Raw genomic sequence first — 21,239 nt, forward strand, 5'->3', positions numbered from 1 at the left:
TCATACACTTTCATGCCTGTATACATTGTGTCCCTTAAATCAAAACTGGTGTTAATGAGAACTCTTCACACAAGCAGTGATGGTGTAAAAATCCTGCCCATATTGTCCACAGAACTGTAGAAAAGCTTCTCTTTGATAGGCAGGGGTGTGCAGTGGTCGCTAAGGCTTCCCTGGTGATGTAAAGATGGACACAAACACAGTGCATCTCTACAGTACAGTCATACTGTGAGCTGTAGTCTGATTGATGCTCAAATCATAGCTGCCTGTCAGGAAAGACCGTGTCATGAGTTTGCATAAACTTCTGAGGTGCGTTTTTTCCTGACTATGGGAAAGGACATGATAGTCATGGGGTCAGTCACATTACCTAGCTTGGGATGCGGTAATGAGTATTGTGTCTTAATATGAAAGCTGCCTGGGTTCCTTGGGATTTTTCTCGTAATTGGAGTCACCTCACTGAAGGAGAGCAAGCTTTTTTACATGTAAAGAACTAAAAAATCCAGAAGCGGGTTGTGCTTCATTTCTGTTGTTCAACTCAGCAGCTGTTACATTGACAAAGCGTTGCAGCAACATTATGTGTTGCCAATGAGGTTAAAGAGGGAGAAAGGGTCTTAAAAGTGAGTATGCATTTTTTGGTTTTTGTTGCACTAAATCTTAACTCAGTATTTCTGAGTGAACTTGGTAATACAGACAACTCTCAGTCCAGTAGATACTTCTGGCGTGGGAACTGCTGGTTTCAGATGTGACTAAATCCAGCTACTGGAAATGGTTAATCTTTAGTTGACATTTATTGATTGATACTGAGTGCTTAATCTTACATATGAGTGACTGGTTGAAGGATGATGGAATATTTAGTAATTCATTATTTCTTCAGACTTAATCCAGAAGATGCAAAGTTCATGCTCAAATCAGAATAAAGGTCAGATTGCTGGGCTTTGGAATATTTCAGGCCTACTGTTAGTGTGTGGTAACTTTTCATTATGCCGATCATTTCAAGTTGTTAGATACTTGCCATTCTGTGTAGAGTACAGTCTTACTCTATTCTGAGTGAAAATAAAAAAGGTAGAAGTTGCAGTCTGAGATATTTGCAATCATAAGTTTTATATAGATAAAGGGACATGATTTTGTTAGTATTTGAATGATTATAGGTTTTGCTTGCCTTAAATGAGTACTTAATAATGTTACAGTCTCCTCAAAGCAGCTGGAGCAGGGGAAAGGATACATCTTGGGAAACAGGATGGAGGGAATTGCAGGTGCCTTAATGATTTGCCCAATTGCGTCTGAAGACAAGGAGTGAGATCATTGTAACTTTCTTGGGCCAGCTGTTAACATCCCTTGTAAATATACTTTACACAGCAAAGCAAGGGAACATAAGAAAAATAAGGTGTAAGGTATATGTCTTGTATAATTAACCTTATTTACAGGCTTTTACCTGATGTATCCTTTTTTAGTTTGAGTGGAAAAAAAAGAGGAATTCATTAACAAGTGTAATCATTCTAATACTGAAAAGTAGTGATGAATTCCTCCTGCATGCCTGTTTACAGAACAGTAATTTGGTGTGTTGATAGCATGAGTTGTGTTTTACCCCATGTACTTTCCCAGTGTGACTCTCACAGGGACAGGGATGGGTTTTCCACCCAAGATTTGCTTCCAGAAAAGGCAGATAACAGTAGGTCAGGGGACTACCGCTGGAAAACTGTTACATCTGCTTCTAAAGCATGGCAGCTCTGAAGCTGCTCCTTGCTGCTGCTGGTAGGAAATGGTAGATACCTGTTTCTTGTCTGGCTGCAGTCAGGGAGTGATGGGTGGTGGTTATGGTTTGGTTTGTTTTGCTCCTTTTCATTGAGTATTCTGGCTGGTAGGTTCATATTATTATTATTATTATTGTTGTTGTTATTATAATTTATTATAGTTCAGGTTTTGTTGTCTTGAGTGGCTGTCTTCTGAATAGTTCTCCTGCTTGCTTCTGATGTTGCTCAGCTCTCCTAGGAGCCCTGTGAAATGTAATTCTTCATAACTACTTTTTGAGAAAGCCCTTAATGTTTGTAATACTTGTTGCTGATACTTTCTCAATCTTCAAATGTAGACTTGTACAACAGTTTTGTGGCTGTAGAGTTTCAAAAATTGTCTCTTAATATTAACTTTGTTTTCCATATTTCTCTTTTTCATTCAGAAGAGTCAGGAACTTCATAGAATTTGTATCTTAAAATTAGGCTCCAGCAAAACAGTGTTTGTAGTTATTGAAGTGTTCATTGTGTTTATGATGATTTAGTTTGCAAAGAAACTGTATTCTTACAGATGTTCTTAGGAGCCTTCACCAGAGACACCAGATTCTGTGTTTCCTTATGATAACTGGGGGGGAGGAAGGAGAAAGGGAAAGTTTTTGTTGTTACTTTTAATTGGTTTGGTATTAGAAATTATATTTTCAAGAGGACAACCTTTGCCTGGAAAATTCCAATATAAATAAATCTGTTTCTTCACACAGAAGTGCTGCTTTTTGTTGGTTTAATACCATAGTTGTTTTGAGTATATCTTCTATGAGAAAGTCTTGATTGTATGTGCTGTCACAGGGAGTGGAAAGTGACAGTTCTGCAGCTGGCTTTTCCTAGCTCTCTCACAGAGTGAAGTGGGTACTCTGTCCTCTCTTGCTTCCTTTTTCCTTCTTTAATATATATATGTATTGACATAAGTGAAATTGCCTAATCTGTTTTTGAGAAATACTTAAAACCTAGAACCTGTGGCATCTAATGAAAATAACTGCATTGTATGGAAATTATAATGAATGTTAGAACTCTGAAGTGAATTTTTAAAGCAGTTTTTTGTCTTCTGGGAAGTTGAGAAAGTAATAGCACTTAGCGTTCCCTATTAGGGTACTTATAAATGGAAAAGATATATTTTGGCAGTTTTCTTCCGGGGAATAAGGGAGAAGATAAGTTGGAAGAGACACATGATGGTGAATTAGCTTAGATAAGCTGCAGTGGAAAAAATTAGAGGCTTTGGAGCAATTACAGAATGTGAGGGAGTAGAACTCGCATGTCTGGTATGCAGACTGAACTGAAATGCTGATGGAGTTGAGGTGGAAATGTTGCTTGTGTGTTACATAAACTAAAGAAGACTGTAGATATTACTGTATATTCTTTCTGCATTCTTCCTTTGGGAAAAGCTCTGAAGGTTTGCTTTACCTGACTTGCTTTCTTTGGTGCTTTGGGATAGTGATTGTCTTTTTCTGTGTCCTTAGAAAGACTTGAATGTATTGGTCAATAGTGACACGTGTTGTGCTGAGAAGTGGTAGGCTTACTGAGGACCTACTTTAGCATGGTTTCTCACAGACCTTTCTTTTGTTAGTGTTTTGAAGGTAGGTAGGTACATCACTAACATTCAGTGCCATGTTCCTGGTGAGACTTTTTGGCTAATTTCACTGTGATTGTCATTGCTGTTACCTGTGAGTGAAAGTGGTGGTACATAAGAGAGCTTCTTTCCTGGCCTTTGTGAGGCTTGGATAGGAAGTGAAACAGTTTGTCCAGGAAAAAACTGTTCCCTAAGTGTACTTTTATTGCAACTGTAAGGCTACTCTTGCTTGTCACAATTTTACCAGCAGTAATGTGCATTAGCAGGCATAACTTATTTCTGCACAAGGGAGAGAACCAAAATAGAAATGAGACTTGGGAGAAACCGTTCAGGTTCCTATGCAACCGCAGTGTCAGACTCTTTCTAAAAATGCCATACAGGTACTGTGATAATTCATTCTTAGAAATGTTTTCTAGACGCTAAAAAGAACTTTGGAATTTGCCTTCCAGTTTTGAATCCAGTGAAGTTCTAGCAGAGGTTACCAGAGACAATGATGTGCAAGAGGCAGACAAGCAAGAATTTACGTCAAAAATAAACAAAATATTGCAGTATTATAGTGGGAGAGAGTTTGTTGTTGTTTTTTTTTTATAATTGCAGGAGTTTTGTGTGTGCACAGTTTATGTGTGTTCCCTTCCCAGCTATCCAGACAGATATTTATAAACATTTCATAGAATGATATAATCACAGAATGGTTTATGTTGGAAAGGACCTTAAGATCATCCAGTTCCAACCCCCTGCCGTGGGCAGGGATGCCTCCCACTAGACGATATTGCCCAAGGCTCTGTCCAGCCTGGCCTGGAACACTGCCAGGGATGGGTCTTTACAGCATCCTTGGGCAGTCTGTTCCAATGCCTCACCACTCTCACAGTAAAGGAACTTCCTCCTTATATCTAACCTGAACTTCCCCTGCTTTAAGTTTAAATCCATTACCCCTTCCCCTATGGCTACAGTCCCTGATGAAGAGTCCCTCTCCAGCATACTTGCAGCCCCCTTCAGATAATGGAAACTGCACTGAGGTCTCCATGCAGCTTCTCTTCTCCAGGCTGAAGAGCCCCAACTTTCTCAGCCCGTTTTCATGTGGGAGGTGCTCCAGCCCCTGATCATCCTCGTGGCCTCCTCTGAACTTGCTCCAACGGCTCCATGTCCTTATGTTGAGGACACCAGAACTAGTTATGCAGAAACAAGCTAAATCTTCTTTATTGTTGTCCAATGTAAGAGTATTGTGTTAGGGAACAAAATACTAAGTTCTAAATTAAGGCTATACTGAGGGTAACATATTGACATTTACTAAAATTGTGACGACATCCGTGTTCTGCAGTCTCTTTGGGTAGTCCAGCAATGTCCATTAGGGAACTGTAGAGGGTTATACTTTTGCATGGAAAGTACTCCCATATCCCAACAGAACATTTTTTCATGTCATTTGGAGCATTAAAGTTAAGTTGAGTGTTTTTTGTCTGTTAAACCATTTAGAGAAAAGTGGATTTGTTTGACTTCTGCAGAGTGATCATTTTGATGTTTAGGATGTTGAGTGCTGATATAAATGAAGTTCTGCTTAATATAGTTCAAGTAACTTGGCTTAAGGTCTGTTTAATAAGCTGGTCCTGAAGCATGCTAATGCATTCTATTTTTCAAAGGATGTAAAAATAAGGGAGAGCAAATTAATTAGTGATCCATTCATTGTGGTTTCAATGATGATCTCAAAGTCATCTTCCAATTTAGTAACATTAATGCTAGGATCTAGGGTGATTTTGTACACAGTAATCTTTCTGTGACTTCACTTTCATTCTGGCCAACAGTTTTACCTTAACTTTCCTTTCACTCTTTTTTTCAGCAGGAGAAAGAGCATTGTTTTTTACATTCCTGATGATGTCTTTTTCCTTCCTGTTTTCTGTCACTGTATCTTCATTAGCATTTCTTCCTAACCTCAAAGGAGATTTTAGCATTCAGAAATAAGAAACAAAGCTGTGTGATATTAATCAACAGCTTATTTGAAAGAGCATAAACATAAAGTGTTACCTTTTGTTACCAGTGCTCTTCAGAAATTCACACTTTGTTTTTTAATAGGGCAACACTATTAAGGTAAAAAACCAAACACCAAACCAGAAAACAACAGAACACCCTACTACGAAATGCCTCTCCCCTTCCCTTTAGTTTCACCTTCAGTAAAAATCTAAGAGTTTTATGACTGCCTATACCTCATAAAAAATTAAAGACACAAATGTCACACTGTTTTCTTCTAGATACTGTAAATTCCCAGCAATTTTCTGTTAGGCTTAAATATAGGCGAGGGATACCTTTGGTTAGGGTATTCTGAAGCCTAGCTGGGGAGAAGTTGACCTGTTCTGTGCTGTAACTTATTTTGTTTTCTGTTTTATTTGTTCTCTGAATTCTTTTGTGAATCTGGGGCTAAACATGTTATTTCTTGAATTTGTAGGAATACTTTATGTATTTCTGCACTTTTAACAGAGTTCTGGAGAGTAATTCCTGTCTTTTATTTTCTTGGAAGCTGTTTAACATTCATGAAGTAGGAATTGGGTAAGTTTTGAGCATTTGTATCAGAATTGCCCTAATTAACTGTGTTTCTATGTGTTGTCCGTGAACTTAAGGAAAAGTTCCTTTCTTCTTTAAGCCATTTAAACCAGAAGATTTCACATTCATATATATTGTCTAAGCATTTAGTGTTGATCAGAATTTCTTTGGTGCTCCAGCTGAAAACAAACACAAAATGCTAACCTTGAAAATCTGAACTTGTTTGTTGAGAAAATCACCAATACTGGGTTAAGATGGTAGCTCGGAGGCCAGTCAGCAGGCAAATAGTCAACTCTTTATGTTGAGCATAAACATAAAAAGCACTCACAGAACCTCTGTTGATATGGATGACTTAAGTTTTTGGGACATAGGCAGTATCTATGTGAGCTTATGAAGTCTTTGCAAGAGGTATTTTGGTGGTCATTGAAACTGGGTATCCAGGACAGCGGCAAAGTTTCCTTTATGTTGGGGGCTTGCTTCCATTTGTTTTAAGAAGCTTTGCTGTTAGTGCAAGTAACAAAAGCTGATTACTTGCTAGAAGAAAATATTTGTGTCTCACGGTTATGTGCTTTTTAGGGTGCAAGGGAGGCATGGGAAACATACAGGTTGCTTTGCATCAGTTAAAACCCCTGTCATTTGTATCTGTATTCCAAAACTGAGTAATAATGCAAATGCCTTGTGCCAGCTGTGTGTGTATTAATTTTATACTCTTGATTTTATGCAACTTCAGCCCATGCAGATCTGGTTCTTCTGCAGTACCCCTGTAATCCAGTGTAAAGCATATGAAACAGACTTAGACTATATGTCTTGTTTCTTGAGCCACTTTTGAAAGTTTGATTGGGAAGTCAGTTTTGGTCAGGAAAATTGACAAAACAAGTGTATATATTGTTTTTAATCCCTAACCAGATGAGGTGCCTCAGGACAGCCAGTTGGCTGGATGTGTACAGGTGACGATAACCAACATGCTTGTTGCTGTTGTCATTCCTAAAAATCTTAACAGCTTCTTTGGGGATGTACCAGAAGGGTGCTTTCCTGTAGCCAGAGCAGTAGTATTCACTGCTCTCGTTTATCATATGATGAAGACATCAGCATTTTTAGCATGAGGTCAGTATTTTGTATGAAATGTGTTATGTTGCATGGCCAAAATGGTGATGATGAAGTGGCCAAACACATCTGAGGTAATGGATTTTTCTTGTTTTGTTGTGTGGAAGTTACGTTGTGACCCTTACATGTATTTGTTAGAAGCTGTATGCCCTGCCTCAGTTTATTGGTTGTGTGTCACTACAGCTGGCTAGTGAAAAGCAGGCCAGTAGTTATGTATTTGCAGGTACGACAGGGTAGGAAAAACCAAGATACTTTGCTGCCTGTATCCATATGAACAGAGATAAGTCTCTGCAAGAAATGCTGCACACTTACACCTGAAATCCCAGACATCTTATTACTAAAAACTGCAAATTGGAAGGACTGAGCTTGTCCATTGGCTGTTACATGTTTGGAAGAATTACTTTAAATAGTAAAAGAATCAAAGAGAGAAATCTTCTGATGGCTAAGCAAAAGGAAGCAAACAGTGATACAAAATCCACAAGCATTTAAAGCATTCGAGTTTGAAGAGAAAAAGAATATTGAAGCCCTAACCTTGAAGTGAAGCCTGCCTAGGACTGCTACGCTATACTGTCTTGCAATCTGACATGGAGGCTCCATAGAAGTTTATTATACTATGTAGAAAGAGACCACAAGGTACTGAGTAACCTGGGTAGAGAGACCTTGGGGTAGACCTTGAGAATATCTGCCTTCATAGTAAAATTCTTTTCATGGAATAATTTTAAGCAAAGGCTTAGTAACTTTGCAAAACACTTGGAAATGGTGTTACAGGAAACAGCCCTGTATGGGAGTTATTTAAATGTGTTAGTAATAAAACTAGACACAAGGACCATGAATAGGAGCTTGGTAATGAGACATAGATGTTGTGTCAGAGCTGATCTCCAATTATCGTGGTGGTTCAATGGAATGTTCAAAATGGTAACTGTTGATCTCAGATTGCATTTCAGAGAGGTGTGTGGAGGCATCACCAGGTAGTATGACCTGGGTTGTAAGACGTGGGTTGTTCCTATTGAAAAAAGGGGGGGGGGGGGTGACACAGACGCACTAATGCAGCTATGTAGTATAAAGATGTAATAATAAAACACAATTGATTTAATTATGTTGCATTGCTACAGCTTATAAAGTAGGGCATAGTTCTTTCCTACTTAAGTAGATGATGGACAATGTTGGAAGCTTAAAGTGCCACCAGACCAAGAGTGAACACTAAGTAGCTCAGTGAGGAATGGATTTTTACTTACCTAAAAAAAAACCTGTTTTCAATAGCTATCAATAGAGAGCGTATTTTAACTTTACTCCTTCACCAAAACCAATCCTTTGTCATCAGTAAGCAGGGTTCTGCAAAATGAAGGACAGGCTTTATGTTACTAGTTATGTATATGTGACTCCCCAAAGTGATCTTTAATGGATGATAAATAATAGCATGTATATGAACCCAATTAGAAACAGAGTATTTTGTAGCTTCACTTTAAATCTGGTAAACAGGAGTTGAATCTTATTGCATAAAATCTATGTATATTTGGACAAAACTATTGCAGTGAGAATACCAGTGGATTTTTTTATTTTTAGGTGATTATTTTATATGGTTATTTTGTCATATTAGAACATTCCCTGTAATGATAGCTTAGTCCTCTGATGATGAGCAAGCAGGCTCTTTGGGAGTTAGCAGTGCTATTTACAGATGCTAATACTCCAGAGTGTCTGTTCTGTCCTCTCCTGGAGGTTAGTGTCATAGGGATATCAGAATATCATCTCAGCCACACCAGTTCAGAGTTAAATGTAAACCTGTCTTCATTTTAAGTTTAAGCCTTTACGTATGAGATATTTCTTGCTACTTTATAAGCAGGGGTTTACAAATACTTTTGGAAATAAAAGTGTGCATGAAAGCTCTAGGAAATTTATGTTAGAGTTTACATTTTCACATGCATAGAAAATACACTTTGCTGGGGCTATGAACAAGGAGAATCCCTTTCCTGACACAGTCTACAGCAAGAGTCAAAAGCACTGTCTAGACAGACAACAGTGGGCATTAGAGCTCGTGATCCCCAGCATAGCTACCTGTTCAACTGGAACAAACTTGTGAGGAACTGAATTTGGACTTGGGATCCTGTTCTGTAGGATGCTAATAATATCAGCTCACTACTTCCTCCCATTGCTGTTACGAATATTTATGTACTTCACATTCTTGTTAGTGCCCTGCTGCCACATTGCTTTCTTTCAAACTGTCATGATACAAGATGGGGAGATTTTATATTTTTTTTTCAAGAAAGAAGTGAAAATAGTGTCATTTAGCACTGATTTTGAGCTGGAGAACTTTAGATTTAACCTGTTTTTCAGAACTGCATTGCAGTATTAAGCAAGCCTGGAAAGTGTTTCAGGTGTTGTGATTTTAAGACTGCAGAAATGTAGAGGAGGGGTTAGAAATTAATGTGTATGTTAGTTTTGTCTTAAACTGGTTTTCCAGAAACAGAAAAATCAGAGATACGTCAGTCCACCAAGATACTGCTTTCGGCTGCAGCACTTGTTTTGATTTTCTAATCTGTGATCTGAGAAGGGGCTCTCTGTGACTGCTGGTAGTGCTGTGACCATGGCTATAAAGCCTGTTACCTGGTGTTCTTGTCTTGAGCTGCATTCTTAGAGCTTGCAGTTTAACATAATGAATTGCATCACTGTTCTGCTCTTCGGAGTGTCCTGCAGACTGTTTAGTCTCCCAAACATAGATAGGTTGTTTGTTTTTTAATGGACTGCCATACTGTTCCATTTTCATTGTAAGCTGAGACTGTGGGGAGTCCAGCATTAGGGAAGAGTGTTAGGTAAGTACATTAGGCTGAAGTGAGACTCGAGGGAGGTATCTGAAGTATGCAGGCAGAGAGGAAACTGCTGAGCAGTTTGCCGCCTTTGGGTTTAAACAGAGATTGCAGTAAGGACTGTTGGCTTTGAAACAGTGTTAAAGCTGAAGAGAAAATGGCTACCAGAAATCATTGTTGCTAGAGTAACAACATGGCTTGACTATTAATGTGCTGCTTTAACTACTCTAAGAAAAATTGTGTGAGGTACTGCTTTTAGGTAAAGGTGTCCTTAATGGGAGCAGAGACGTAAATCCATTTAGATATTAACGGATATCATCAGGCTTCTTGGTTTAGAATCTATTTATTGGAAAAAATAATTTATAGTAAATATTTTTGAAACCTTATTACTGCTTTTTGTACCCCAAAAAATAGCTTAATGGTTTTAACCAAACACAGTGTCTAACCTAACCCTAACCCTAAAACAGCTTGGGGAGGGGGGTGGTGGTGAAAAACTGAAACCAAACCCCCAGATACGAAACAGTACAGAGAATTGATCACTTCTCATAATAATTTGTAAAAACAAACAGCCTGATAATGTTTCACAAGAGATGTGGTATCTGGGAACATAATTCTGGTGTAAAGAAATGAAGTCTGTAATATTTGTGGGTATTTTTTATGCAGCAATGGTTTTGTTTAAGATATTATTATATTTTGGGTTCAAAATAAGAAAAATATGGCTGATCTAATTCCTGGTTGAAGATTTATAAATAAAAATGAGATTTTAGAGTGAAATCTACTCAGGGATCTGTGCTGTATTTTCCTTCATAAGGATGCAAGTGTATATATTGCAGAGTAAGCTCTTTGCAGTTGTTTGTTTTTATTAATAGAAAAGAGTGTAGTTACGTTGAAGAATTTCAGAGGTGTATAATTCAGTACATCAAGAAAGGAAAAAGTGAAGTGCAGTGAATGTGTGAAGATCAACTGATCTATTTCTCTGTGTGTCAGGATTCCACAGGTGGCAGATTTGATGGCAGGTATGGACTGACAATAAACCGTGTGCTCTTCATTAAGGTCCCATCTGTGTGCTGTGTTCTGTATACCTGTAGCAGACCCCATTTTTCTGTAGTTTTCTGGGAGGAAGGTTGGTGGAGTTCTCTGTCAGACTTCCCAAACGAAAAGGCATGGGATTCATTCAGCAGAGATGAAGCTGATAAACTTTTTTCTATTCAGGAGACTTACAAAGGCTTATTCAGTGGTCAAAATTAAGGAGGCGTTTACTTAAAACTATGCATCTAAAATACATGCTTGTGTATGACTTCGAATGCAGGTATCTGTAGTTAGAACATGGTGTTTCTCAAATAGCACATATGTTTTATTTACTTTGATTGTACCTATGTAGTATTTTTATGGCACAGTCTTATTTCATGGTGTCCTCCAGTATCTTGTACAAAACAGTCTTCTGACTGATTTCATTGGAATCCTGCCTCATTTACAGGCATCTGTACCCTATACATAAAATGCAAGTTTCAAGTTCTAGAACAATGCATAATATGTAAAGACAGTAATTTGGACAACAGAATGTTGCTGCTTGGTGGTACACAAAAGGGTATGCACTGATTCAATGTACACAACCTTAACTTGATTTTTTTATTATGGTTAGCTTTGCCTCCTTCATGTTTTTATTAAAATTCAGTGGGTTTTGCAGTGTAATAACACTATACAGGTCTTAACACCACTGTACAGATTGGTATTTGAAAACAAACCTTGAAATGTAACAGGCTGTTTTCTTACCATGAGCACATGGAAGGTGCTGCCTCAGATGTTTCCAAAAGCTTTGTTTTGCTTTGTGGTTTTTGGTTTTTATTTAGACACAAAATGCATGGTTTTTTATGCAAGGTATCTGGTTCCTTAGAGAAGCACTTCAGTGAAGAAACTTACTGGTTTGGATTTTGGATTACTTGGTTTCAGCTGAGAAAATGGGTGTGCAAACTTGACTAGGAATTTGTCAGGAGCCATCATCAGTTTCTGTGAGGTGGGCAAGATCTCATGTAGCTGTATTCTGAATTGCATTCATGTGGGACTTAAGTAAGAGGGTGTGCCAGTGTATTTTGGTGTGCCTTATGTAAAGCTTGTGTGATGATATGGTGAAAGAATATGTAGTAATTCGGACTGATGGAGAGAGTGATTCTGTAGCTGAAGGGTAGAGGCAGTTCCTGCACAGGTGATGTATTGACGAGGTTTTGCTGACTGCGGAATGAAAGGAGGAGTGTTCATGTCAAGGATGATGCCAAGGTTACGTACAGTGCCATTAGTATGGAGTGGAATTATGTCATTCTGTGCTTTAAGCTTTCCTTATTTCAGAGAAGCTGTTATATTTAAGGTATGTAAATGCAGCCAATGAAGAGCTTGTGTGGTCAACAAAAACAGGCTGAAGGGTGGCTGAAAATGTGCAAGTATTTGTTATGCAAGTGGTGTGTTGATCTGTAGCTTAAACTGGTAGAGAAATGATAATGAAGATGAATTATTTCTCTGCAGCTTATTACTTATGGTAATTCTCATTGTGAAGAATGCGAGTCAATTTAGTTGGATATTGATGGACTGTAAAGTTATTTATTAAGTATCAGTGATAATTAGAGTGTTACACTTAATCTTAGCTGAGGGAGAAACTGCATTGATAAATAACCTTCAGAAACAACTTAGTATGTTCTCTTAAGGCCTTGAATTTCCAGATGTTTGCAGAACTCCATCTTCAAACTGATGCTTCAGTTCAGTGCTTTTATTATGCTTTCATTTTTATGTTGATAGTTACATGTTTGCTTACTAAACAATGTATTAAAGTACACAGCTCTTCTGTTACTTTTCCGTTGCCTCTCTCCAGACATCTTTATTGCAGGCCTGTTGTGTACATCTTTAAATGCTTGCTTCTTTGTCTGTTTAGTGATGGAGAGGAAAAGTAACCTTTTTGGTCAGTGTATGTTTCATTAGTGCAAACCACACTCTTCATAGGATATTTTTCCCTCTGATGGCCTTTTCAGTTGTTTCCATTTGCATAATACATATTTTCTAAATAATAATGAAATCTGTTTTTTGACTTGTGGTAAAAACACAAGTTCTTTTTTTTTTTCCATTCAAGCTACTCTCTCTGACTGTTTTTATCCCTATAGTGATACTCCTGTTAATGTTGTGTTCTTCTAGTTGTAATTTTGTTCAGACTGAAGCAGCTTCACAGCCTGAGGTGTGATCAGTTGTGTTCATTCCTTACACTGTCACAGTTCTCCCTGAAGTGCTTCCCCGTCCCATACGGAGTGTTGTCAAAAAGCACAACTTTCTCCAAGTAGAAAGAGATTTCAACACTTCCACGTGAAAGCCCCCTCCCCGCCCCCCCCGCTTTGGGAACTGTGCATGTGGCTTTTACTGTGATGAATCCACAAAGGAAGAGCTGTAACTTTTTTGAACTGATTTCAGATAGCTCTCAAAATCTGGCAGGAAATTCAAAATGCAGGAGGCTGTCTTCTTTCCTGCAGTCCCTTGCTTGCTTTTGTTCACTCACTGCAGATTCTTTGAAGTCAGAAGCATCTCCATTAAAAGGACTTAAATTTTATCTCTTCCTATTGTGAAGTATTAAGTTGTTGCTTAATTTGACTTCTGGATAATTCAGGCTTCAGTAGGTTATCCTGCACTTAAAGATTGCATTTCATTAACTGTTGTAAGAAGAATGATCTCTATTTTTTCCTTTTCAAATTTAATTTAGGTAAATTTCCTTGTAGCATTTGTAATTCAGTTGGTTAAGCTGAAGTTTGAATAGCATAAATGGAGAGAACTTCTACAAATCCTCAAAGGGAGTTAATTTTGTGGTATTAGAAAACCTCATGTTTACATTTGAGTGATGATTTAAATGGAGCTACACTGAATGTTAGTTCTAGGTATTTGTGGGTACTGAATGTAGATGAAGTTATTTTTATACTGTTTAATAGAAATCAAGGAGCATCAAAGCTTCTGCAAACATAAAGAGGGAAGCTACATTTTGTACAGACAAGGTCACTGCTGACTACTTGTTGAGAAAATGGCAGTGTATCTTGTATTTAAAGAGCTTTTCAGCTGTATTAACTGATTTAGGAGACTATTGTCAAATAAGCTTTTTGCTTTTTCAAGCCTTTTCTGAAGTGATTTTATTCTTCATAGTTGTGTGTACAATTTTAGCTGGAGCTTCTTCTGGGTTTCTTGTGATAGCCTTTTCTTATAGTAATCTCTGCTTTCTGCTGGCTAATTTTTCCTGCATTGATTCTTAGAATTGTTAGATTTCTGTAAGATTATGGACATTTATCAGAGCTGCATCAGATATTAGAATGAAATCATCCCATTCTCCCCCCTCCCCCCATTTTTCATTTAGCAGATTTTAATGCTGGCATGGCAATATCATAATAAATGTAAATGATGTGTCTCAACCAACTAATCAAAGTTTGTAAGTCCTAGAAAGCACTTGAAAATCAAGCCTACAGTTGCAAGCTTTTTGCTGTTTTTATGTTAAGCTGGTGAAATGCACTGTTTAGCCACAGTAAAAGTAGTTTGCATGGTGTAGTTTATTCTACCCTTTGTTTCTTCCTCTTCTGGCCTTCTCCCACAAGCATAGTCATCTGTAGGGTCAAAAGCTGGTTTTGTATTACATTATAGGTCTCTTTAAAAGCAACCAACCAGCAAAAGAAAAAACCCACCATGCCAAAAAAAACTTTTCTATGAATTACATTCCTGACCTCAGCCATTCCAGGGGAACATGGTGGTTGAAGATGGTTAAGTGTCTTTTCCCAGATAGGTGTAGATGTGTCAGTTAGCAGACATCTGTTAGGAAATAAGAACTAAATAGTAGGTAAATGGATAAAACTTCTGTTGGGATTACTTCAGATTTTATTTACCCATTGTACACCTTTGCATTCTAGTGTTTCTCAGCTGTTTGCCCCGTAGAGGGGCATGCTGTAGGAGATATTTCACTATAGCTGATAGAGCCCTAATAACATAAATACAAAGTGAATAGAAGTAAATTTAGTGTTGACATAAGATCCAATCCTAACAACAAGAGGAGTACTTGGGCAAGTTTTGTGCAGTAACTCACATTTGAACTCAAATTATCTTTATATAACCTTGTGTTGTGAATGGTTACGAACTTGATGCAAGTCATGAATAACATCTGTTCTGCAATGTGAACTGCTGATGTGAAAGCAGTTACTTTAGTTGTTCTTTAGGAACCTGAATTTGTAAGTAAGTAGCAGCTGTAACTGTTGCTTACTTGGGAAAGCAGCATCATGGGAGCTTTTGTAGCTGCTCTCTAGCTAGCCAGAAAGATTGAAAACTCTGATTATCTGTATCAGTTATTTTGCAGCCTGTGTATACAGCCTTTTAAATGATTCCTCAAATGCTTTTTGAGAATCTCTTTGTGTCTTTGTAGCTCAGATACACTTGAGGGGTTGTTCTGTCTCTGAGCAGTACTCACCAATGTGACTCTGTCATTGCATATAGACTGGAGAACTTCTTGTGTCTACTTCGGCCTTTTTCATGTGTTGCATGAAAAGAAATATCATTGGTATGCTTTGTCACTAGGCAAGGTGATCATAGTTAGCATTGAACCGATCTTGGTTCACATTTACCAATGAGTGAGAAATGCTTGTGCTTCTTTAATCATTCTCACTTGTGAGAATCCGTGTTTCTTTCATACCACTGGGGGTACACTTGAGATATTTCCTGTCTCCACCGCTGCAGTTTTCTTTCACTCCCTGTTCTCTGCCCTTATCAGAACAGGCTGCTGCTTATCAGTGATCAGAAGCCTCACCATTGCACAGCAGTCCTTGTACCTGCTGTGGGCCCCTTTTGAGTGGCAAGGCCTCAAGGTGAATGCTCTGTAGCTACATTTCCTACCTGCTTTTGAGTCTCTTGATGCTGTCTTTATTACTGGTGAGGGAGTCTGGCTTTCATTCTCGCTTCCTTTTCCGATAATGAGAATTAAGACAGAAAAATCAGAATGAAAGCATTTGTGATTTTGAAATCTTCACCTTTGCCTAAGGAGTCTTTGAGAACTACCACTCCTGGATCTGATGGTAAAGAATTTCAGGTGCTCAGTTATTCCAAATGTCAACACCCTTGAAATGAGTGGTAGGTGTTAGAGTTTGATTGTATTGGCATGAGAGGAATCTTCTCTGACAGCCGAATGACCTTTGAGTGTTGAGTGTTGGTTAAGTACTGTAGGTTGGATTGCTTTAAACAGTGAGAGTCTCAGTGCTGTCAGTAGTCCGGGCTAAAATCTGGCGTCTTTCTGTGGATTGCATTGACTTCATTAAGATGTTTGCATGCCATGGCATGACCTGTCACCCATAGGGTGGAGCGTTGAACACTAGCGGGTTTGAAATCCCAGAAAGGGGAGTTAATTCTGCAGGGCCCTTTGAAGTTTGTAGCACAGTGCTGTAGTGGCCAGCCCTTTGGCTCTTCAGCAGTTTGCTTGCTGATCATTTTCTTGGTGAGACTTCTGTCACCTTTCCTTCAGCCAGGCAATATCCCAATTACAGTGGCCTATCTTCTCTCTTCACTCCTCTTTCGCTCTGTGCCAATTGTAGACTACCCCCAGATTTATCCCACAAGTGCTCTGTGAGCTCCCTATGAACTAAAGGGTACTGCATTTGAGTTTTCTCCGAAGAGCACATCCAGTGAGTACAAGAGTAGTACATACCCTCGAGATAGGCAGTGTAGAGTAATGTAAGACGTCCCATCTTATGTCAACAGAGTAATAGATTGCTCAAAATTAACGTGTTTTCATGAAAAAGCTGTTACAATGAGTAACTGTATTACCGCACTGATCTACAGTTGTCTGGGCTAAATCCTTTGATGCAAAGATTCTGTCTGCACTTGAATCAAAAACCATGAAATCTATGTTGAGAACAGTTATTGCTGATGTTCAGCTAATTGCAGTATTCAGAAGATGTGAGAATTGCTAGTGTGAGATCATTTTGCAGGGGGGAAGATGACGTAGTTCTTACTTGCAGTGAGAGAAGTGTTTGACTGGGATTGACTCTGCCCAGCCAAAGTGCACACACAGGTTTACTGAGGTGTCTGGTTTAGTGCTGATACTAGTGTTTGATAATGTTCAAGCCTGTAAAGACTTTGGATCCCATTTCTTGAAAGGTGTTACAGCTCTTCAAACATGCATGATATTTTGTGGGTGTTTTTAACTGTAGCTTTACATTTACCTTCTGTAACGCACAGCAGGGCTCCGTTACTGTTTGCAAATAACACTTCTGCTTCTCCAGGCACATGAACATTACTCTGAAACCTGACTAAAGAATTTTTGACTTTTTTCTGTAATACATCTTACTTGAGAAATGAGCGCGTATTTTGAATAACAATAATGCACAAAGGCAACAGGTTTGTGTAGTACTTAAGAAATGATCCTGGGGCTAGGGAAAGGAGTTCGGAGACTTGTCTTTTCTTGCTTTATATTGCCCACAAGACTTCTTTGAAAGGTCTGTCTTTTCTTACTCTTTGTAATTTGGGGAGGTGGCCTTGACACAGTTACAGGTTAACTGGGGAACTTGAAGTTATAAAGCTGTGTGTGATCGAATTGAGGGGAAGAATCTTAGGCAGTATTTGAGGATGGGTATCTCTTTCAGACTTCCTTTTGGTGATAGATACATCAATTTAGATACACATAACCTTCCCTGTAAAGCTCTATGCTGGTTCTTGTGTCTTCGTTAGAAGTAGACCCAGAGATGCTGCATCCGAATCCATTCTTGCTTTTTTTGCAGATTCAGTGACTTTTGGGGTCTCTTCCAAATGTTACATACTCTGATAATCTCCAACTAGGAAGTAAAGTACTTCCTCTATAGTTAGAGGTCCATGAGCAAAACTGAGATTAGAGCATTTAATCTTAATTATCTTTCATAAAGGCAAAGTAAGTAATGATTTTAAAATGGACCAGCAAGCCTTAAAACAATAAGCACAGTTTTGTCCTAGGAAAGGCAAGGAAGTAATGAGGCCCAGGCTTAAAATTATTCAACACTTAATCTTGGATATGTTCGTCATTTTTCCTTGAAAGATTTAAAAAACATTTGTAACCAGTACCTTTATGTGTTTCATTCCCAATCCAGAGATCTTGAAGGCACTAGTAGAAAATGCAGCAGAGCTTTTCTGGTCTGTAACTCTTTTTCTCCTGTCCTGCTCACTTAGTCTAACAGCCCGTGTGTATTTGCCAGGATTTCTTGGTGGATCTTTAATTAAAGTATCAACATCTGTGTTATTTGAAGATTTCATGTGTATTTGGATGAAGGCCACTGGAACTTTGATATTTCTACCCTGAGACAAAACTGATGGAATACTTGTTTAGCTGTGAATTTCTTATCTTCGTGCTTTTTCTGTCTTGTCTCATAGTCTAGAACACGATCAGGAAACAGTGCTATTTGTACAGTAAGTTCTTGTTTTATTTTGCAGGTTTGTTTTAATGTGGAAGTGGATCTCACAGCTTCATGTAAATCAAACAAAGGTGAGTAGGAGTTTTGTGGGTGCTGCTTTTCTTGGGGGAGTGGGGGGTATGGGTGTTCTTTCCCCCTGTACCCCAGATTCCTTAGGTCCATTAGCATATAATGCTAAACATTCAAAAAGCTGTCAAGGAATTCTGCTAGTTATTGAGAACCAAAATGATGAGTACTTCAAATTAATTTCATCCTCTACACATTCTCCATCTGGTTTCAAAGTACTGAAAGTGAACTTTGCATTGTGAAAGCAGCTGTTAAACTTGCACTTACTCGATTAATAAATAACTGTGTGGGAAACTTGACCGGCTACCAGAATAGCATCTCAGATCTTTAATGCTGAAATTCTCTTGAGTTTGGGTTTGGGTTTTGTTGGGTTTTTTTTTCCCTCAGGGGTACTTCTGGGTGCTATTTGAAAAACAAAAGTCTATGAAGATTTACTGCTGGTGCTCATGAGCTGTAGAACTGAGGTGTCTATTTGCAAATGCAAAGTGTCAGTCTGCGAAAATCATTCTGTAACTTTGGCATTTGTCCCACCCCCTCTTATTTTGAGGAAAAAAAGAACTTAGCCCAGATTTTGTTTCTCTTCATGTTACTTGATATTCTACTTCAGGAAAACTTCGAACTGTAATATTAGTCTCTTCTCCATTCAATTTTGTGAAATTTAACAGGGACCAATTTGCTTTAGTCTGTTTTAGCTTGAGTCGTTCAAGAGTATCTTTAGGTAGGGCCCCACAGTTCAGTAAATTCTCTGCTGTGGAGACAGGGCATGATGAACTTGTGTACACAGGCTTCCATACCAAACAAAAGCTGGCTCCTCAAGTTTCCTGCTTGCTGCTTGACCAATATGCCATCTTTCATACAGCTTCTTGTGGTGACCTGGTATTTTGAAGAGGTGAGAGTAAGAGTAAGATCCCATTTGCTCAGATGGCCTTGTTCTTTAGCTGTAGATGTAGTTTCAAAAATCATAGAATGTTTAGGGTTGGAAAAGTCCTTAGGATCATCCAGTTCCAACTCCCAAAATGTAGTATGTGCATTTTAAAATAGATGTGTCTGTTGTGTCTTCTGCTCTGCTAAGACTTTTCTTATTGCTACTGCTGTCCACTTTAAAATGCTGATTACAGCAGAATGCTTTGTGGGGAGTTTAAAACAACACTTTGTTCAATGTTGTTCCTTTGTATAATGTACAACTGATTCAGGACTTTCGATTATGGATTGTTGTCTGAACTATGAACAATTAGAAGTAAGCTGTACTGCTGTAGCATGCATATAATCAGATGTAGACAATGTTTACTGCCTTAGCTTGACTTTGCAAGTTTCTAGAATGTGCTGCTTTGAGAAAAGGAGTAAATACAACTCTGCAAAAGAAAATACTTTATCTGAGGATGAGTGCAAAACAAAAATCATGGCTACAGAAGGGACTTGTATTCTCAGTAAGATTTAGATTGTTCCCTCTGCCTTCCAATCCTTTCAGTACATGCTTACAGTTTATGTTCTGTCTCTTCTTAATTTATGTGTTATCTCATTACTGGTTTAAATGTGGAAAATTAGTTAAGAAGTCTATATAAATAACTGAGTATGTTCTTTAAGCATGAGATCATCTGAATGAAACTCCAAAGACCTTTCATCTTAATGGTGGTTGTCTGTGTATAACAGAAAAAAGCTGGTCTCTGAGGGGAAAGCCTCTGCTCTTGCATACATAACAAGAGGACAGAAGAAATGTGTAAAAGAATACATGGAAACAGTGTCATGGCATTTGATCAGTGTTGTTATTGCTTGGAGGAGATCTTGAGGTTCTGACAGTTTTGTAAAGATGACAACTGAATAGTCAGTAAATCAATGCAAATATTACGTGCTTATCAGGGAACAAAACAAAAACCAGATCTGGTTATACAAATCTGTACCACAGGTACATTGCATTGCTGTATGTATTGCTTCTTGAATACTGGTCTGGTTCTAGGACTGAAAACTGACAGAACGTTCAGAGAAGGGCAGGAAGGATCACTGAAAGACTTAATGTTAAAGAACAACCTGCATTTCCCAAGTGCTTCTGTCTTCTGTCTCCACTGATGAATGGAGACAGAAGCATCTTGTAGACAGCAGCATCTTCTAGACTTCTAAACAGTCAGCTCCCACGATTCAGTGCAAACTTGTCCTTTTGCATAAGCTTATGTAATTTAAACCAATAGTTGAAAATGGGATTTAATGATTTGCTCAGACATTTTTCTTGTACAGTTGACCAGAATGTATTTCTTAATGACTGACAGTGTGGTTTCCATGTAGGTTTTCTTTGAGTAAAGGATCTGGGGTTTTTGTTCTCTAATACAAATGCAAAAAATATTATATCCTGGCTTTTGGAAATTAATAACCTTTTGCTATTTAAAACACACAAGTGTAAAATACTATATGCAGTGAATGTACTTTATCGGGATTACCATAGTTTTTATTCTTTAGGTTTCTGACTTCCAGGCTGTATCTCCGGAGCTCCATATGAGGACCTATCTTGTATTAAATATGGGGAAAAGTAAGGAAAAAATAATCTTGGTCTCAGTGTGTTAATAGAAGAGTGCGTTGCGCTTCTGAGTAACCAGAAGGTGACAGAAGATAGGTGCTTGAGCTGACTTTCCTTGTAACAGTGTGTAAAGCGAGGTCAGATTTTAAGCGTCTGAGGTATCAGGGGAAAACACTTGCTTCCAGAAAGTGTCTTGAATGTATTAAGTATTGCTGTACCTAAAAGTAGAGGATGTAATAAATTAATAATAGTACCATGGGTGCTGAAGAAAGATAGGTTATATACAGAATTCTGCACAGGATAAATTTGAGTATGTGGAATGTGTGTTTCTTTGGCTCGTACAATGGATCTCAGACAATTTTCACCTTGTTTGTATTGTCCTGGTAACATCAAGTTGAGTTTTCTGCCTTTAAATCACTTATGGTGATGACTTTTAAAACAAACAAAAAACGTTTATGA

At 38.2% G+C, this 21,239-nt stretch overlaps 1 protein-coding gene across 5 annotated transcripts in view; it reads left to right on the forward strand.

Moving 5' to 3' along the window:
* ZNF644 (zinc finger protein 644) overlaps positions 1-21,239 on the forward strand; it is a 77,418-nt gene that overhangs the window by 28,640 nt on the left and 27,539 nt on the right. For all 5 annotated transcript variants that reach the window (XM_031053517.2, XM_031053515.2, XM_031053519.2 and 2 more), the window contains exon 2: positions 18,228-18,279. The gene's annotated coding sequence lies outside the window, so the exon portion shown is untranslated. The remainder of the gene's footprint in view (positions 1-18,227; positions 18,280-21,239) is intronic.

The sequence above is a fragment of the Melopsittacus undulatus genome, chromosome 6 (assembly GCF_012275295.1).
Source record: "Melopsittacus undulatus isolate bMelUnd1 chromosome 6, bMelUnd1.mat.Z, whole genome shotgun sequence".
Classification (NCBI taxonomy): Eukaryota; Metazoa; Chordata; class Aves; order Psittaciformes; family Psittaculidae; genus Melopsittacus; species Melopsittacus undulatus.